The sequence below is a fragment of the Oncorhynchus mykiss genome, chromosome 25 (genome assembly GCF_057628025.1).
Source record: "Oncorhynchus mykiss isolate SJ-2025 chromosome 25, ASM5762802v1, whole genome shotgun sequence".
Classification (NCBI taxonomy): Eukaryota; Metazoa; Chordata; class Actinopteri; order Salmoniformes; family Salmonidae; genus Oncorhynchus; species Oncorhynchus mykiss.
This window is the reverse complement of record NC_143046.1, coordinates 45,960,328-45,980,689: the sequence shown is the minus strand read 5'-3', so window position 1 is coordinate 45,980,689 and position 20,362 is coordinate 45,960,328. Positions and strand designations below refer to the sequence as shown.

Here is a 20,362-nt window from a genome sequence, read left to right as displayed (position 1 = left end):
AGCCTTAATATGGGTCCAAGACACCAAGGAAAATCTGCACCAAAGCACAACTATATCAAAAAGTAGCTTTAGTGTTCCGCTGGGGTTGTGGTAATTCTTCCTCTCTGGTGAGAATACCTAGTGCCCTGACTCGTACTGTAAATAGAGAGACTGATGAGTGGACCTTTGATGCCCAAGCTGCAGACGTCGAATGCGGCCTCCTGTGTGGTGGTGACGTTTACCTCCAGACACAGCTCCTCCAGGGACCAGCTGTTGGCCTGGGCCACATACTGACGGATGGCCGTGATGTAGGCCTCAGGGACACACAGGCTGCCCAGGCACACATGGATGTTCTGGACAGAAGAGGCATGAATTCAGAGTGGGTGGAGTCCAATACCTAGTCCAATGTCTCAAGTTCCTGGTCAACTATGGTATCAAGCCATGGCAAATCCACCATGTGGTATTAAAGGGATAACTTCTAGAGTGGCTTTGTTCTTAATCGTAAAACTGAACAACTGTTCATTGACTTCTTTAGAGTAGTTCAAGTCATTCAGAGTTGAATGAATTGTGAGGTTGTTGGTGAATGGAAAAATGCGGAGTCAGGCGCAGGATCAGATAGTAATAATAAGAGTAATAGAGTAATAATCCAAATTTACTCAAAATATAAGTACCGGTAATGTTCCAACAAGGAAAAACACAATCTTCCAGAGCACAAAAGAACGAACCGCCCGAACAAGGAGAGGGACCAACTTCGGCAGAAGTCGTGACATGAATAATATCCAAATGTGATGCGAACATTAGCAATATGCTAACCTGACGAATTAGGCAAACAGGGTGTCTATCAACTGTGAGAAATCATTAATGGAGTCATTTTAACATTTTAAGGTAACACCAAATCCACGAAGATCTTCCTTTGACAGGAATCTATCCCTTTAATATAGAAGTCAGATGAATGTACCTTGAGCTCCTTAGCGCCCTCGCTGGCAGCTCCCTGGGAGATGGCCTGCAGCTGCTTGACGTGCTCGCTGAAGTCGGCCACCCACTGGATGACAGTCATGGAGGCAGGCACGGTGTAGTGGCACCAACTATGAGGCAGGATACCCGGAGGAGACATGCTACATGTTAGCATTGGGAATCCTTCTTGACACTCTATATAACCATATTGACTTGAAATAGTCTATATGTTACCATATTAAATGTCACACATTGTGACTGTACAACCACATTGGGGTATAACTGGAAAAGGTACATTTCCAGAAGAAAATGTGCTCTTGCTTCACCTATAAAAGCGTTTCATAGTAGTGGAAGAAGTGTAGGAGTTTGATGAGGGTTGATGAGGGTCCGCAGGTCGTTGGTTTGCTTCTTGCCCTCGCACACCTGCACCACATCAGTCAGATCTTGGCGCACCTCCTGAAGCATGTGGGTGCCCATCTTCACCTCGCGCTCAAAGAAGCAGAACAGGGGATCTTGTGTGTGGCATTCTTTTCACCTGTACAGTCCTTGAAAAGAAACCCACACCCTGAGTGTTTGTGAATTGCATTATCAGAAGTCAGATCCGTATAAGAGTTTCATTCACATGAAATCAGGTTCAGGATAGACTCATCATTTAATGCAAAGATCCTTAAGAGAAGGCAGTTTGAGTCCGTGTGCGCAAGTGTACCCTAAAACTTAAATGAATAGCCCAGGCCTTTATTTGCTTAAATCACTGTACACAACAGGTGCTTATTAGAGACAGGCTTCTATTTGAGACTGGTGTCCATTTCCTTAACACAGATAGCTTTTGCTCATTTGCATAGTTAATTGTTCAATTTCCAGCATTTTAATAAATTTTTGTCACGACCATCGTATGAAAAATTGGACCAAGGTGCAGCGTGAGTAGAGTTCCACATTTTATTGATAGTGAAACTTCCAAAAACAACAAAGATATAACGATCATGAAATACATGCTTTTGCACACAATGTACAGTGCCTTGCGAAAGTATTCGGCCCCCTTGAACTTTGCGACCTTTTGCCACATTTCAGGCTTCAAACATAAAGATATAAAACTGTATTTTTTTGTGAAGAATCAACAACAAGTGGGACACAATCATGAAGTGGAACGACATTTATTGGATATTTCAAACTTTTTTAATAAATCAAAAACTGAAAAATTGGGCGTGCAAAATTATTCAGCCCCCTTAAGTTAATACTTTGTAGCGCCACCTTTTGCTGCGATTACAGCTGTAAGTCGCTTGGGGTATGTCTCTATCAGTTTTGCACATCGAGAGACTGAAATTTTTCCCCATTCCTCCTTGCAAAACAGCTCGAGCTCAGCGAGGTTGGATGGAGAGCATTTGTGAACAGCAGTTTTCAGTTCTTTCCACAGATTCTCGATTGGATTCAGGTCTGGACTTTGCCATTCTAACACCTGGATATGTTTATTTTTGAACCATTCCATTGTAGATTTTGCTTTATGTTTTGGATCATTGTCTTGTTGGAAGACAAATCTCCGTCCCAGTCTCAGGTCTTTTGCAGACTCCATCAGGTTTTCTTCCAGAATGGTCCTGTATTTGGCTCCATCCATCTTCCCATCAATTTGAACCATCTTCCCTGTCCCTGCTGAAGAAAAGCAGGCCCAAACCATGATGCTGCCACCACCATGTTTGACAGTGGGGATGGTGTGTTCAGGGTGATGGGCTGTGTTGCTTTTACGCCAAACATAACGTTTTGCATTGTTGCCAAAAAGTTCAATTTTGGTTTCATCTGACCAGAGCACCTTCTTCCACATGTTTGGTGTGTCTCCCAGGTGGCTTGTGGCAAACTTTAAACGACACTTTTTATGGATATCTTTAAGAAATGGCTTTCTTCTTGCCACTCTTCCATAAAGGCCAGATTTGTGCAATATACGACTGATTGTTGTCCTATGGACAGAGTCTCCCACCTCAGCTGTAGATCTCTGCAGTTCATCCAGAGTGATCATGGGCCTCTTGGCTGCATCTCTGATCAGTCTTCTCCTTGTATGAGCTGAAAGTTTAGAGGGACGGCCAGGTCTTGGTAGATTTGCAGTGGTCTGATACTCCTTCCATTTCAATATTATCGCTTGCACAGTGCTCCTTGGGATGTTTAAAGCTTGGGAAATCTTTTTGTATCCAAATCCGGCTTTAAACTTCTTCACAACAGTATCTCGGACCTGCCTGGTGTGTTCCTTGTTCTTCATGATGCTCTCTGCGCTTTTAACGGACCTCTGAGACTATCACAGTGCAGGTGCATTTATACGGAGACTTGATTACACACAGGTGGATTGTATTTATCATCATTAGTCATTTAGGTCAACATTGGATCATTCAGAGATCTTCACTTAACTTCTGGAGAGAGAATGCTGCACTGAAAGTAAAGGGGCTGAATAATTCTGCACGCCCAATTTTTCAGTTTTTGATTTGTTAAAAAAGTTTGAAATATCCAATAAATGTCGTTCCACTTCATGATTGTGTCCCACTTGTTGTTGATTCTTCACAAAAAAATACAGTTTTATATCTTTATGTTTGAAGCCTGAAATGTGGCAAAAGGTCGCAAAGTTCAAGGGGGCCGAATACTTTCGCAAGGCACTGTATATAGACTATTTTTTTCTACTGTGTTATTGACTTGTTTATTGTTTACTCCATGTGTCATGTACTGTCATGTTGTGTCTTGTTTCTGTCCTTTCCCTTCACCCTGTCTCCCTCTGCTGGTCGTTGTTAGGTTACCTTTTCTCCCCCTCTTTTCCCCAGCTGTGCCTTGTCTCCTCCTAACTACCTCGTCACCCCTTTTCCCACCTGTTCCCTTTTTCCCTCTGATTAGTCCTCTATATCTCTCTCTGTTTCTGCTCCTGTCTTTGTCGGATTCTTGTTTGTGTTGTTCATGCCTGAACCAGACTATCGTCATGTTTGCTGCAACCTTGTCCTGTCCTGTCGGAACCTGCCGGTCCATCTGAGCCTACGTTTTGTTTTGTTATTAAAGAAGCTCTGTTTACGTTAATTCGCTTTTGGGTCCTCATTCACGCACCGTAACAGAAGAATCCGACCAAGAATGGACCCAGCGACTTCGGATCCTCTCCACTCAGCCGTCGAGATCCAGGGAGCGATGCTAGGCAGACACAAGCAGGAATTGTCTGCTGCTCGGCATGCCGTTGAGACCCTGGCCACCCAAGTCTCCAACCTCACAGAACAGGTTCACCATCTCCGCCTCGATCCACCGGCCACTTCCAGGGCTTTCGAATCTCCGGAGCCCAGAATCAATAACCCGCCGTGTTACTCTGGGGAGCCCACTGAATGCCGCTCGTTCCTCACCCAGTGTGATATTGTGTTTTCTCTCCAGCCCAACACTTACTCCAGGAGCACTGCTCGTGTCGCCTACGTCATATCTCTCCTTACTGGACGGGCTCGTGAGTGGGGCACGGCAATCTGGGAGGCAAGGGCTGAGTGTACTAACCAGTATCAGGACTTTAAGGAGGAGATGATACGGGTTTTTGATCGATCTGTTTTTGGGGAGGAGGCTTCCAGGGCCCTGTCTTCCCTATGTCAGGGTAATCGATCCATAACAGACTACTCTATTGAGTTTCGCACTCTTGCTGCCTCCAGTGGCTGGAACGAGCCGGCTTTGCTCGCTCGTTTTCTGGAGGGTCTCCGCGCAGAGGTAAAGGATGAGATTCTCTCCCGGGAGGTTCCTTCCAGCGTGGATTCCTTGATTGAACTCGCTATTCGCATTGAGCGACGGGTTGATCTTCGTCACCGAGCTCGTGGAAAGGAGCTCGCGTTCTCCGTTGCCCCCCTCTCCGCATCACTACCATCTTCCTCTGCCGGCTCGGGTGCTGAGCCTATGCAGCTGGGAGGTATCCGCATCTCGACTAAGGAGAGGGAACGGAGAATCACCAACCGCCTCTGTCTCTATTGCGGTTCTGCTGGTCATTTTGTCACTTCATGTCCAGTAAAAGCCAGAGCTCATCAGTAAGCGGAGGGCTACTGGTGAGCGCTACTACTCCTGTCTCTCCTTCAAGATCCTGCACTACCTTGTCGGTCCATCTACGCTGGACCGGTTCGTCAGCTTCCTGCAGTGCCTTAATAGACTCTGGGGCGGAGGGCTGTTTTATGGACGAGACCTGGGCTCGGGAACATGACATTCCTCTCAGACAGTTAAGGGAGTCCACGGCCTTGTTCGCCCTGGATGGTAGTCCTCTCCCCAGGATTCAGCGTGAGACGCTACCTTTAACCCTCACTGTTTCTGGTAATCATAGCGAAACCATTTCTTTTTTAATTTTTCGTTCACCTTTTACACCTGTTGTTTTGGGCCATCCCTGGCTAGTTTGTCATAATCCTTCCATTAATTGGTCTAGTAATTCTATCCTCTCCTGGAACGTCTCTTGTCATGTGAAATGTTTAATGTCTGCTATCCCTCCTGTTTCCTCTGTCTCTTCTTCACAGGAGGAGCCTGGTGATTTGACAGGGGTGCCGGAGGAATATCACGATCTGCGCACGGTGTTCAGTCGGTCCAGGGCCACCTCTCTTCCTCCACACCGGTCGTATGATTGTAGTATTGATCTCCTTCCGGGAACCACTCCCCCCCGGGGTAGACTATACTCTCTGTCGGCTCCCGAACGTAAGGCTCTCGAAGATTATTTGTCTGTAGCTCTTGCCGCCGGTACCATAGTCCCCTCCTCCTCTCCCGCCGGAGCGGGGTTTTTTTTTGTTAAGAAGAAGGACGGGTCCCTGCGCCCCTGCATAGATTATCGAGGGCTGAATGACATAACAGTGAAGAATCGTTATCCGCTTCCTCTTATGTCTTCAGCCTTCGAGATCCTGCAGGGAGCCAGGTTTTTCACTAAGTTGGACCTTCGTAACGCTTACCATCTCGTGCGCATCAGGGAGGGGGACGAGTGGAAGACGGCGTTTAACACTCCGTTAGGGCACTTTGAATACCGGGTTCTTCCTTTCGGCCTCGCTAACGCTCCAGCTGTCTTTCAGGCATTAGTCAATGATGTCCTGAGAGACATGCTGAACATCTTTGTTTTCGTTTACCTTGACGATATCCTGATTTTTTTCACCGTCACTCCAGATTCATGTTCAGCACGTTCGACGTGTCCTCCAGCGCCTTTTAGAGAATTGTCTTTTTGTGAAGGCTGAGAAGTGCTCTTTTCATGCCTCCTCCGTCACATTTCTCGGTTCTGTTATTTCCGCTGAAGGCATTAAGATGGATCCCGCTAAGGTCCAAGCTGTCATTGATTGGCCCGTCCCTAAGTCACGCGTCGAGTTGCAGCGCTTTCTCGGCTTCGCGAACTTCTATCGTCGTTTCATCCGTAATTTCGGTCAGGTGGCAGCCCCTCTCACAGCCCTTACTTCTGTCAAGACGTGCTTTAAGTGGTCCGTTTCCGCCCAGGGAGCTTTTGATCTCCTCAAGAATCGTTTTACATCCGCACCTATCCTTGTTACACCTGACGTCTCTAGACAGTTCATTGTCGAGGTTGACGCGTCAGAGGTGGGCGTGGGAGCCATTCTTTCTCAGCGCTCCTTCTCTGACGACAAGGTCCACCCTTGCGCGTATTTTTCTCATCGCCTGTCGCCGTCGGAACGTAACTATGATGTGGGAAACCGCGAACTGCTCGCCATCCGCTTAGCCCTAGGCGAATGGCGACAGTGGTTGGAGGGGGCGACCGTTCCTTTTGTCGTTTGGACTGACCATAGGAACCTTGAGTACATCCGTTCTGCCAAACGACTTAATGCGCGTCAGGCGCGCTGGGCGCTGTTTTTCGCTCGTTTCGAGTTCGTGATTTCTTATCGTCCGGGCTCTAAGAACACCAAGCCTGATGCTTTATCTCGTCTCTTCAGTTCTTCAGTAGCCTCCACTGACCCCGAGGGGATTCTCCCTGAGGGGCGTGTTGTCGGGTTGACTGTCTGGGGAATTGAGAGGCAGGTAAAGCAAGCACTCACTCAAACTCCGTCGCCGCGCGCTTGTCCCAGGAACCTTCTTTTCGTTCCCGTTCCTACTCGTCTGGCCGTTCTTCAGTGGGCTCACTCTGCCAAGTTAGCCGGCCACCCTGGCGTTCGGGGTACGCTTGCTTCCATTCGCCAGCGCTTTTGGTGGCCCACCCGGGAGCATGACACGCGTCGCTTCGTGGCTGCTTGTTCGGTCTGCGCGCAGACTAAGTCCGGTAACTCTCCTCCTGCCGGCCGTCTCAGGCCGCTTCCCATTCCCTCTCGACCGTGGTCTCACATCGCCTTAGATTTTGTCACCGGACTGCCTTCGTCAGCGGGGAAGACTGTTATTCTTACGGTTGTCGACAGGTTCTCTAAGGCGGCTCATTTTATTCCCCTTGCTAAGCTTCCTTCTGCTAAAGAGACGGCACAAATCATCATCGAGAATGTTTTCAGAATTCATGGCCTTCCGTCAGACGTCGTTTCGGACAGAGGTCCGCAATTCACGTCTCAATTTTGGAGGGAGTTTTGCCGTTTGATTGGGGCTTCCGTCAGTCTCTCTTCCGGCTTTCACCCCCAGTCTAACGGTCAAGCAGAACGGGCCAATCAGACTATTGGTCGCATCTTACGCAGTCTTTCTTTTCGCAACCCTGCGTCTTGGTCAGAACAGCTCCCCTGGGCAGAATACGCCCACAACTCGCTTCCTTCGTCTGCGACCGGGCTATCTCCTTTTCAGAGTAGCCTCGGGTACCAGCCTCCGCTGTTCTCATCTCAGTTCGCCGAGTCCAGCGTCCCCTCCGCTCAGGCTTTTGTCCAACGTTGCGAGCGCACCTGGAAGAGGGTCAGGTCTGCACTTTGCCGTTATAGGGCGCAGACTGTGAGGGCTGCTAATAAGCGTAGAACTAAGAGTCCTAGATATTGTCGCGGTCAGAGAGTTTGGCTCTCCACTCAGAACCTTCCCCTTAAGACCACTTCTCGCAAGTTGACCCCGCGGTTCATTGGTCCGTTCCGTATTTCTCAGGTCATTAATCCTGTCGCAGTTCGACTTCTTCTTCCGCGATACCTTCGTCGCGTCCACCCGGTCTTCCATGTCTCCTGTATCAAGCCCGTTCTTCGCACCCCCGCTCGTCTTCCCCCCCCCCCCATCCTTGTCGAGGGCCGTGGTCATCAGTACCTAGTAGATTGGGAGGGGTACGGTCCTGAGGAGAGGAGTTGGGTTCCCTCTCGGGACGTGCTGGACCGTGCGCTGATCGATGATTTCCTCCGTTGCCGCCAGGTTTCCTCCTCGAGTGCGCCAGGAGGCGCTCGGTGAGTGGGGGGGTACTGTCATGTACTGTCATGTTGTGTCTTGTTTCTGTCCTTTCCCTTCACCCTGTCTCCCTCTGCTGGTCGTTGTTAGGTTACCTTTTCTCCCCCTCTTTTCCCCAGCTGTGCCTTGTCTCCTCCTAACTACCTCGTCACCCCTTTTCCCACCTGTTCCCTTTTTCCCTCTGATTAGTCCTCTATATCTCTCTCTGTTTCTGCTCCTGTCTTTGTCGGATTCTTGTTTGTGTTGTTCATGCCTGAACCAGACTATCGTCATGTTTGCTGCAACCTTGTCCTGTCCTGTCGGAACCTGCCGGTCCATCTGAGCCTACGTTTTGTTTTGTTATTAAAGAAGCTCTGTTTACGTTAATTCGCTTTTGGGTCCTCATTCACGCACCGTAACACCATGTGTAACTCTGTGTTGTCTGTTCACATTGCTATGCTTTATCTTGGCCAGGTCGCAGTTGTAAATGAGAACTTGTTCTGAACTAGCCTACCTGGTTAAATAAAGGTGAAATAAATAAAATAAAATAATTAAATGTAGCACACACATCGGCACTCAAACAAACGAATATCCCACATCGCAGGTGGAAAAAGGACACATTAAGTATGATCCCCAATTAGAGGTAATGAATATCACCTGCCTCCAATTGGGAACCATACCCACACAACAACATAGAAATATAATACCTAGAAATCCCCCTAGTGACAATTTCTTCATTTCCTGCGCTAATGTGTTATCTACATACCATGTCGCGTTTCTTTTTCCTTTAGTATGCCTCTATTTCGTAAAAATAAAAAGTTGTGATTAAATCATTCAGAAATTACTCAAATTTTTTCAATGTAAAAAAAATAGAACAAACCTAAAACTATTCACGGTAATCAATTAATTTAGACCCAGCGTTTATTTGAAACAGGCATATATTTGCTGAAATGTGTGCTGTTGCCTGGCTAGTTAGAGGGACAGGCGGCTATTTGAGACTGCGTTTACCTGAAGTGTTACGGTATGTACATACGTACGTGTGAAATATAAGTAATATAAGGAAATAGAAGTGGCAAAATACCATAAGAACACTCTTCCAACCTCAACCCATCAGATCCCACAGATGCTGCTCAAACCAGATGAGACATTACTGGGACGTTACCTGGATATTCTCCACCATACGCTTGAGGTGGTTGACCACCTGTGGGATGAGCGTCAGCCAATTGGTGGCAGTGGTGCGCAGCGTGCGCATCCAGGTGGGCTGGGCCTCGGTTGAGGTGGACACCTTGCGGTTGCGCTTCGTCTCCTTCTCGTAGGTCAGGTCATCCTCATTCTCCAGCATTTGCATTTTCAGCATCTTACCCATCATGTCAGTGCCTGAGCAGCCCAACAAGGGGAACCGGAAAGGAGAAGGGAGGGGGGTTAGGGAGGAGACAAGCCCGTGGAAGGAAGAGGAGTAGGAGTGAGGGGAGAAGAAATTAACGATGGACTTGACCAATGCCTTGCATTGTAAAAAAGACAAAGCCTTGCATTCTCATACACATGTTAATAAGGGGTGGTTGTGCTTCAAAATTAGCGGTTACAATAAGTCAAGAAGACATGACAAAAACAAGGACACGGACACAAAGTCAAGAGTAAACAGGAGACCAATATAAAAAGTGAAGGGCTCTGGGAAAATCATAGTAACTCAAAGTGATGAAGTGATGGAGGCATGAAGTCGTACATGAAAAAGGTTTCCAAGGCTCTGTGAGAGAAATCAATGTATTCAAATGGGAAAAGAGGGATGGATGGAGGGATGGATGCATCAATGGCTGGGAGTTGGAACCGGAAGCTAAGCAAGACACGAATTTGAAATGTAGCTGCTGGAGGGTGAGAACACCCCCATTCACATGGCTACAGCTAACACCACACAGGGCTTGTGTTATAACACTGGAACTGATAGGAGGAAAAGGAAAGAGTGAGCCACCAATGCCATTGCATCCAAGTTAACGGGAGCAATGTGAGAATATGTTCTGCATCAATGGTAGTCTTCTATAGGATTTAAAATTAAAATAAGATGTGTTAGAACATATGTAGAGCTATTAGAGAAATGGAGAAACTGGGAGATGAGCTCCTGTAGCTATCCTCGCTGCTGACAAAGGATCCCACAGACAAACCCGGACACGCTCCTTGAGTTCAGCTGCAGACGGGGACAACCAGCAGAAGCCAATAGCATACCCTGAGTGGTGAGCAGGACCTTCTCAACGTTGCTAGGCAGGCCCAGCCAGGACGGGTACTGGGTGTCCGGCAGCAGTCCGGAGTTCATGAACTCCTCACGTCTGGAAGAAAAGACACAGAACAGCAGAGTGTCAATGAGACAGTATGGAGGAAGTTAGAAAATCCCCTTCTGAAGGAGATTCCTAAATGTGTTTCCTAAATGTTTGCATTTCAGAAGTTGTACTTCTAAAAAATATAAAGGTGTCCTAATGAATTTCTTTGACATTTACATACGTTTTGCTGAGAAGGATTGGTCACAATATATTGGAAACCATGTTTCATGTTTTTTTTGCATGTACTGTATCAAAAAATGCAGCTTTCAGTTGCCAATGAAATCAAACTAAACTAAATGAACACCACTACCTCCCATCCACCTTGAACTCTGAGTCGAAGCTGCCCGTGGTGAAGATGCGGTCCAGGAAGGTGTTGAGCAGCCGCTGGTCAAACTCATTGTCGATGTGGCCGCTGTAGATGGATTGAGCCATTAGGGTCTTCAGGGTCACCCAGGGGATCTTCTCTGGGGAGATGTTCTGACGGCCCTAGGGTTGTGGAGGAAGAGGAGAATAGAAGGTTACCACCATAGAAATACATACAGTCTGGGCTTTAAAGTGTGATCAATTTGGTCGCATATGCAAAGTTTTATTCTAGGAGCACCATGCGACTAGAAATAAAATCTCCCAGATAATAATTGTTGTAATAAGGCTGTTGTTTCAGAGAGCCCTAGAAAGAAAAGCATCATGGTTGCACCATTCCTACAGCGAAAACAGCCTGCTTCTAGCCCAACCAGGTCATAGGATCTGACCCATATTACCGGCGCGAAATTTGTATCTTCAGGTAGCGGAACGCCGGGACCACATTTTACATTCATAACATAAACCTTGTTGTGGGCCGTTCTAATACTACTCACGCATCGTTACCCAGTTGTTTACTTTGTTCAGTCATGTTACCTAATTGGCTAACTTTCTAACAACCTGGAAACATTACCAGCATAATCAAAAGGGATGGCTTCTTCAGGAGATCAATGATCATAACAATGAATGAATGACAGATCCCTTGCATGTCTTCATCACAAACCTGACTTTTTTAAAGAGAATGTATAATAAACTAATGTCTCCACAACGTTACATATTACACTGAACATAAATATAAATGCAACATGTAAATTGTTGGTCCCATGTCTCATGAGTTGAAATAAAAGATCCCAGAAACTTTCCATATTTCTTACATTTTGTGCACAAATTGGTTTACATACATGTTAGTGAGCATTTCTCATTTGCCAAGATAATCCATCCACTTGACAGGTGTGGCATATCAAGGTGATTAAACAGCACAATCATTACACAGGTGCACCTTGTGCTGAGGACAAAAGGTCAATAAAATGTGCCGTTGTCACACAACAATGACAGATGTCTCAAGTTGAGGGAGCGTGCAATGCTGACTACAAGAATTTCCACCAGAGCTGTTGCCAGAGAATTGAATGTTAATTTCTCTACCATAAGCCGGCCTTACAACCGCAGATCATGTGTAACCATGCCAGCTCAGGACCTCCACATCCGGCTTCTTCCCCTGCGGGATCGTCTGAGACCAGCCACCCGGACAGCTGATGAAACTGTGGGTTTGCACAACCGAAGAATTTGTGCACAAACTGTCAGAAACCATCCCAGGGTCCTCACCAGGGTCACCAGTTTGGCATCGTAAAAGACTTCAATGGCAAATGCTCACCTTTGATGGCCACTAGTACGCTGGAGAAGTGTGCTCTTGAATCACGTTTTGTACCAGACTGATGGCAGACTGTGTGCATGGCATTGTGAGGGTGAGCGATTTGCTGATGTCAACATTGTGAACAGAATGCCCCATAATGGCAGTGGGGTTATGGTATGGGATAGAGGTTGACCGATTAGTCGGAATGGCCGATTAATTAGGGTCGATTTCAAGTTTTCATAACAATCGTAAATCTGTATTTTTGGACAACGATTTGGCCGTTTTTTAAATGAATTTTTTATACACCTTTAGGCAAGTCTGTGAATTTATGTTAGATCACCACCAAATTCAAAAACACACACAGCCATTTTTCAAAGCCAAGGATAGAGTCACAAAAGCAGAAATATAGATAAAATGAATTACTAACCTTTGATTATCTCCATCAGATGACACTCATAGGACATCATGTTATACATGTATTGTGTGTTTTGCTCGATAATATGCATGTATATATATATATATATATATAGAAAATCTCAGTTTACATTGGCGCGTTAAGTGCAGTAATGTTTTGATTCAAAAACATCTGGTGATTTTGCAGAAATACTCACAATAAACATTGATAAAAGATGCAAGTGTTATTCACAGATTTAAAGATAAACGTATCCTCTGTGCAACCACTGTGTCAGATTTAAAAAAACTTTATTCTATTTCCGTAATCTGAGAATGGCGCTCAGAACCCAAATTAGCCAAAGAAATAGCGACCATTTTGGCATCATCAGAAGCTACAAAAAAACACTATATTCACTTACCTTTGAATATCTTCATCAGAAGGCAGTTCCAGGAATCCCAGTTCGACAATAAATGACTGATTTGTTCCATAAAGTTCCATAAAGCCCATCATTTAGCCACTTGTTGTGTAGTTAACAGCCCAGCATGCAATCCTCCAAAAGCACGAGCAATTTCTCCAGACAAAAACTAAAAAAGTTCCGTTACAGGTCGTAGAAACAAGTCAAATGATGTATGCAATCCATATTTAGGATGTTTTAAACATTAATCAGCAATAAGGTTCCAACCGGAGAATTTCATTGTCTGAAGAAAAGCATTGGAATCGGAGGACACTCTCTCGTGACCGAGGCTTTCTGTCAGACCACTCAGTAGAAGAGCTCTTATGAGCCCATCCTTTATAGTAGAATCATACAACCAGAATCTAAAGACGGTGACATCTTGTGGAAGCCCTGGGAAGTGCATGCACCCCTAAGCTGAACTTCAAATGGCACTGTTTGGAAAATCGAGTTCTCATTTCCTGTTTGGATTTCTTCTCAGGTTTTTGTCTGATTTATGAGTTCTGTTATACTGACATAATTCAAACAGTTTTAGAAACTTCAGAGTGTTTTCTATCCACCAGTAATAATAATATGCATATATTCCCATCTGGGACAGAGTAGGAGGAAGTTTACTCTGGTCACGCTTTTGATCCAAAAGTGAAAATGCTGCCCCCTAGCCCAAACAGGTTTAATCAATACACAGAAGTATATATTTTTAAACCTGCATATTTCGCTAAAGGAAATCCAGGTTAGCAGGCAATATTAACCAGGTGAAATTGTGTCCTTCTCTTGCGTTCATTGCACGCAGAGTCAGGGTATATGCAACAGTTTGGGCCGCCTGGCTCGTTGCGAACTAATTTGCCAGAATTGTATTTTATATTTTTGCTCAGTGTAGTTTATAGGGCACAACATGTGCTTCAAAAGTAGCTCAAATTCAAATAGGCTGTATCTCAATAATTTATTTCAATATCTCAATAATTATATCAATAATTATTATTTCCTGGCGCTCCTACAAAGATAATGCATCCAAGAGGAAATTTCCTGTATTACCAAATCATGAGAGAGCAAACCACACACAAGTCAGAGTTATCATAAAGTCCATCTTTAATTATATGAGCTTCACCATAGCCCTGTGACTCTCAGATCAATTCAGTGTCCATAAATGAATTCTCTGAGTGCTTAACATATTGGCAACTGAGATCCTTTATAGCAAAGACACACATAGCCAGACAGCAGTGGCTCTAAATTATCGTTCAGTTTGGTCTCCTAAACTAAGTTCTTATCTCGTTCTTGGTACCACTTAGAACCAAAAACATTACCTCATCCAATGGCATATATCAAATGCACCCCCTCCTGGACAAGATCACAGAGAGATGTGACTGGCACACAGACATTGTGGAGCCATCTAACTGGTTCCCCATTAACCTTTTGTGACTAGGGGGCAGTATTTTCATTTTTGGAGAAAAAAAAACATTCCCGTGGTAAACTGGATATTTTGTCAGGATACGATGCTAGAATATGCATATAATTGACAGCTTAGGATAGAAAACACTCTAAAGTTTCCAAAACTGTAAAAATATTGTCTGTGAGTATAACAGAACTGATGTTGCAGGCGAAAGCCTGAGAAAAATCCAATCCGGAAGTGCCTCTTGTTTTGAAAGCGCTGTGTTCCAATGCATCCCTATTGACCAGTGAATGGGCTATCAACCAGATTACTCTTTCTCCGTATTCCCGAAGGTGTCTACAGCACTGTGACGTAGTTTTACGCATTTATGTTGAATTATACCCGTAAGTGGTCACCTGATGGCTCCCAGGGTGACTCTCACATAAAATACAGAGGTAGCCATTACTCCAATCGGTCCTACTGAAAAACGAATTGTCCCGATGGATATATTATCGAATAGATATTTGAAAAACACCTTGAGGATTGATTATAAACAACGTTTGCCATGTTTCTGTCGATATTATGGAGCTAATTTGGAATATTTTTCGCCGTTTTCGTGACTGCAATTTCCGGGCGATTTATCAGCCTACAAAAATAATATTTTTGGAAAAAAGGAACATTTGCTATCTAACTGGGAGTCAGTCTCGTGAGTGAAAACATCCGAAGCTCATCAAAGGTAAACGATTTAATTTGATTGCTTTTCTGATTTCCGTGACCAAGTTACCTGCTGCTAGCTGGACAAAATGCTATGCTAGGCTATCGATAAACTTACACAAATGCTTGTCTAGCTTTGGCTGTAAAGCATATTTTGTGTCTCAATGTATTTAATTTGTGATTTTCTTTTTTTTATTTTTTTTTTTAATTTGTAACTTTTTCCACATAAGCATGCTTATGAAAATGAATAAAACATATTATTTATAAATGTTACCTAAAGATGTCTGATTCTGCCATGACATTCCCCTCTCAGGGACATGTAATTAATGTTCTGATTCTTTAGAAGGGACATACTCAATATTAAAAAATAAAATTAAAAAATAAAATCCCTTCAATGTCAAATACCTTAGCTTATATGTCAGCTTTCTACCTTCTGAAGCTAAGTTTACAACCTTTATTCTACAAGACAAACTTGCACATGTTTAACCTGTTGCGACGAGCAATCCCGTATGCGGGAGCGTAATTATAGCCTCAAGCTCATTACCATAACACAACGTTAACTATTCATGAAAATCGCAAATGAAATGAAATAAATATATTGGCTCACAAGCTTAGCCTTTTGTTAACAACACTGTCATCTCAGATTTTCAAAAAATGCTTTTCAACCATAGCTACACAAGCATTTGTGTAAGAGTATTGATAGCTAGCATAGCATTAAGCCTAGCATTCAGCAGGCAACATTTTCACAAAAACAAGAAAAGCATTCAAATAAAAATAATTTACCTTTGAAGAACTTCGGATGTTTTCAATGAGGAGACTCTCAGTTAGATAGCAAATGTTCAGTTTTTCCCAAAATATTATTTGTGTAGGAGAAATCGCTCCGTTTTGTTCATCACGTTTGGCTAAAATTCAGTCATTACAACGGCAAACTTTTTTCCAAATTAACTCCATAATATCGACAGAAACATGGCAAACGTTGTTTAGAATCAATCCTCAAGGTGTTTTTCACATATCTATTCGATGATAAATCACTCGTGGCAGTTTGGTTTCTCCTCTGTTCAAAATGGAAAAATGCACGCACCTGGAGATTACGCAATAGTTTCGACGGAGGACACCGAGCGGACACCTGGTAAATGTAGTCTCTTATGGTCAATTTTCCAATGATATGCCTACAAATACGTCACAATGCTGCAAACACCTTGGGGAAACGACAGAAAGTGTAGACTCATTCCTTGAGCATTCACAGCCATAGAAGGAGACATTGGAAGACAGCGCATTCAAAATCTGGCTCACTTCCTGTATGAAATTTCATCTTGGTTTCGCCTGTAGCATTAGTTCTGTGGCACTCACAGACAATATCTTTGCAGTTTTGGAAACGTCAGAGTGTTTTCTTTCCAATTATATGCATAGTCGAGCATCTTTTCGTGACAAAATATCTTGTTTAAAACGGGAACGTTTTTCATCCAAAAATGAAATACTGCCCCCAGAGGTTCAAGAGGTTAATAACACAGAATAATCCATTTGAGGAAAATAAAAACATAGAAATGCTCCCTAAGTTACATGAAAACCAGTATCTAAACATAGGCCTCCTCACAACATATAGCACAGGCATCCCCCTAAGTCTGTAACGGCAGATTTCCTCCTCTTCACTCCGACGGTTCTGGCAGCTCCGGAGTGAAGGGCAATTCTGGCATCGCCTGGCTGACTGACGGCTCTGGCAGATCCTGGCTGACTGACGGCTCTGGCAGATCCTGGTTGACTGGCAGCTCTGGCAGGTCCTGGCTGACTGACGGCTCTGGCAGCTCCTGGCTGACTGGCGGCTCTGGCAGCTCCTGGCTGACTGACCGCTCTGGCAGCTCCTGGCTGACTGACGGCTCAGGACAAACTGGCTGCTCTAGCAGCTCAGGACAGACTGGCGGCTCTAGCAGCTCAGGACAGACTGGCGGCTCTAATAGCTCTGGACAGACGGGAGACTCTAGCAGCTCTGGACAGACGGGAGACTCTAGCAGCTCTGGACAGACGGGAGACTCTAGCAGATCTGGACCGACGGGAGACTCTAGCAGCTCTGGACAGACGGGAGACTCTAGCAGCTCTGGACAGACGGGAGACTCTGGCAGCACTGGAGAGGAGGAAGGCTCTGGCAGCGCTGGACAGGCGGGAGACCCTGTAGGAAGAAGACGGAGAGACAGCCTGGTGCAGGGGGCTGCCACCGGAGGGCTGGTGCGTGGAGGTGGCACTGGATAGACCGTGCAGGCGCACTGGAGCTCTTGAGCACCAAGCCTGCCCAACCTTACCTGGTTGAATGCTCCCCCCTGTAGCCCGACCAGTGCGGCGAGGTTTGGAATAGGCCGCACTGGGCTGTGCTGGCGAACCGTGGACACCATGCGTAAGGCTGGTGCCATTTACGCCGGCCCAAGGAGACGCACTGGAGACCAGATGCGTAGAGCCGGCTTCATGGCACCTGGCTCGATGCCCACTTTAGCCCGGCCGATACGAGGAGCTGGAATGTACCGCACCGGGCTATGCACCCGCACTGTGGACACCATGCACTCCACAGAATAACACGGTGCCTGCCCGGTCCCTCTCGCTCTCCGGTAAGCACGGGAAGTTGGTGCAGGTCTCCTACCTGGGTTCGCCACACTCCCTGTGTACACTCCCCGTGTGCCACCCCCCAAGACATTTTTGGGGCTGCTTCTCGGGCTTCCATTCACCGGGTCCCCTCTCACACTGCTCCAGAGAATCCCAGGTGGGCACTCTCCCTGGGTCGACCGCCCACCTGTCTATCTCCTCCCAAGTAGTGACACAGTCCAGATCTCGCTCCCATGTCCAGAAATCCTGACATCGCTGCTAATGCTGCCCATTACCACACCTCTTGATCCTTTTGTGGTGGGTGTATCTGTAACGGCAGATTTGTGTAGCAGGGATCGGATCAAGATGCGGCGTGGTAAGTGTTCATGACAAATTTTAATAAGAAAAGCCTGAACACTATGAAATACAAAACAATAAACGATAACATGAAATAAACCAAACCGAAACAGTACCGTGTGGTGACAAACACAGACACGGAAACAAACACCCACAAACCAACAGTGAAACCCAGGCTACCTAAGTATGATTCTCAATCAGAGACAACTAACGACAACTGCCTCTGATTGAGAAACATACTAGGCCGAAACAAAAACCAAACATAGAAACACAAAACATAGACTGCCCACCCCAACTCATGCCCTGACCATACTAAATAAAGACAAAACAAAGGAAAATAAAGGTCAGAACGTCACAAATTCCTTATGCTCAGGAATAGAGAATAGGTCAGGGAAATCATTCATATTCCAAATCATAATTAACAACCTAACTATTTATCCAACCAAAATTTAGAATGACATTCCTCAGTGATTCAAATTGGTCTTATCACTCAAAGTAAAAACCTCAATGTAACACACATCAATATTAGCAGATTTTAAATTAATTCAGTACAATTATCCCATAATTCTACCATTAACTTTTTAAATCATGATTGTAATACAGATCAGTATCTCAATGCATTCTTAACCTAAATGACTCTAATTTACATGGTGTAGACCTCTGCAATCAACCTGATACCACAAAAGTCTAAAACAATTTTATTGGCACAGTTGACATTCACTGAGGAATGTCATTCTAAATTTTGGTTGGATAAATAGTTGGGTTGTTAATTATGATTTGGAATATGAATGATTTCCCTGACCTATTCTCTATTCCTGAGCATAAGGAATTTGTGACGTTCTGACCTTTATTTTCCTTTGTTTTGTCTTTATTTAGTATGGTCAGGGCATGAGTTGGGGTGGGCAGTCTATGTTTTGTGTTTCTATGTTTGGTTTTTGTTTCGGCCTAGTATGGTTCTCAATCAGAGGCAGTTGTCGTTAGTTGTCTCTGATTGAGAATCATACTTAGGTAGGCACTGATTCTTCTGGCGTCTTTTTCATTCTTCTTCAGATAGCTTTACAGTTCAAAGTGGATGGCCCATGATAATGTCCCAATTTCAATGTCTCATCTTTACCACTCATTATGTCTTGTTAATTCGTCAACCAATATACCAGCATCATAAGAAAAGGCTAGAACAGATCTCTCTCCATGATCACTCCATGTGGACTGTCCTCTCACACTCCAAAGTGAAACATGAAAGAAAAGCAGTTGATAGCTTAGATCTGATACTGTACACCAATTTCTGGCTTGGTTCCTTTCTCTCGGTAGAAGTGGTTCGGAAGGCCTTCTTCAACGCCTTTGTCAATCTTCTTCAGCCAGTTAGAGGGGGTTTTGAGGTACACACACTATTCGGTCCAATTATCTCTTCCATGCATTAAAGTCTGATGTCACTTTTCATGATAACCTCGGAAGAACAGATCAGAACAACAGTTTAGTTCAGTTCATTAACTACATGATAAATTATTACTTTTACTAATTTTTCTTAATACACATATCGAAACATATTTCAAAGAAAATATCAACACATTCTATTGAAACTATTCTTTAAAATTGGCTTATACTCTCCATCTCACTGTCAACTCCATCGTAGAGCCAAGGATCAAGAATTTAGACCTATACCCCTCTGGAATAGAACAAAACAAACAAACACAACATTACAATACACTCAACAATACAATATACACTCCTTCACATATCACTCAAGGTGTATAACTTTAATTCAAAACCTCAAAAACGGAATCCTCCCCCATTTTTTACACATACAGTGGGGCAAAAGAGTATTTAGTCAGCCACCAATTGTGCAAGTTCTTCCACTTAAAAAGATGAGAGGCCTGTAATTTTCATCATAGGTACACTTCAACTATGACAGAAAAAATGAGAAAATCACATTGTAGGATTTTTAATGAATTTATTTGCAAATTATGGTGGAAAATAAGTATTTGGTCACCTACAAACAAGCAAGATTTCTGGCTCTCACAGACCTGTAACTTACTTCTTCTTTAAGCGGCTCCTCTGTCCTGCACCTGTATTAATGGCACCTGTTTGAACTTGTTATCAGTATAAATGACACCTGTCCACAACCTCAAACAGTCACACTCCAAACTCCACTATGGCCAAGACCAAAGAGCTGTCAAAGGACACCAGAAACAAAATTGTAGACCTGCACCAGGCTGGGAAGACTGAATCTGCAATAGGTAAACAGCTTGGTTTGAAGAAATCAACTGTGGGAGCAATTATTAGGAAATGGAAGACATACAAGACCACTGATAATCTCCCTCAATCTGGGGCTCCATGCAAGATCTCACCCCGTGGGGTCAAAATGATC

The 20,362-nt window shown here is 44.6% G+C and overlaps 1 non-coding gene and 1 pseudogene across 1 annotated transcript; both read right to left on the bottom strand.

Moving 5' to 3' along the window:
- Positions 1-20,362, bottom strand: part of LOC110504167 (cytoplasmic dynein 1 heavy chain 1-like) — a 39,696-nt pseudogene that overhangs the window by 832 nt on the left and 18,502 nt on the right.
- On the bottom strand, positions 1,519-1,590 carry LOC118944382 (small nucleolar RNA SNORD50). Its single transcript, XR_005039608.1, has one exon. It is a non-coding gene; the product is annotated as a small nucleolar RNA SNORD50 (small nucleolar RNA).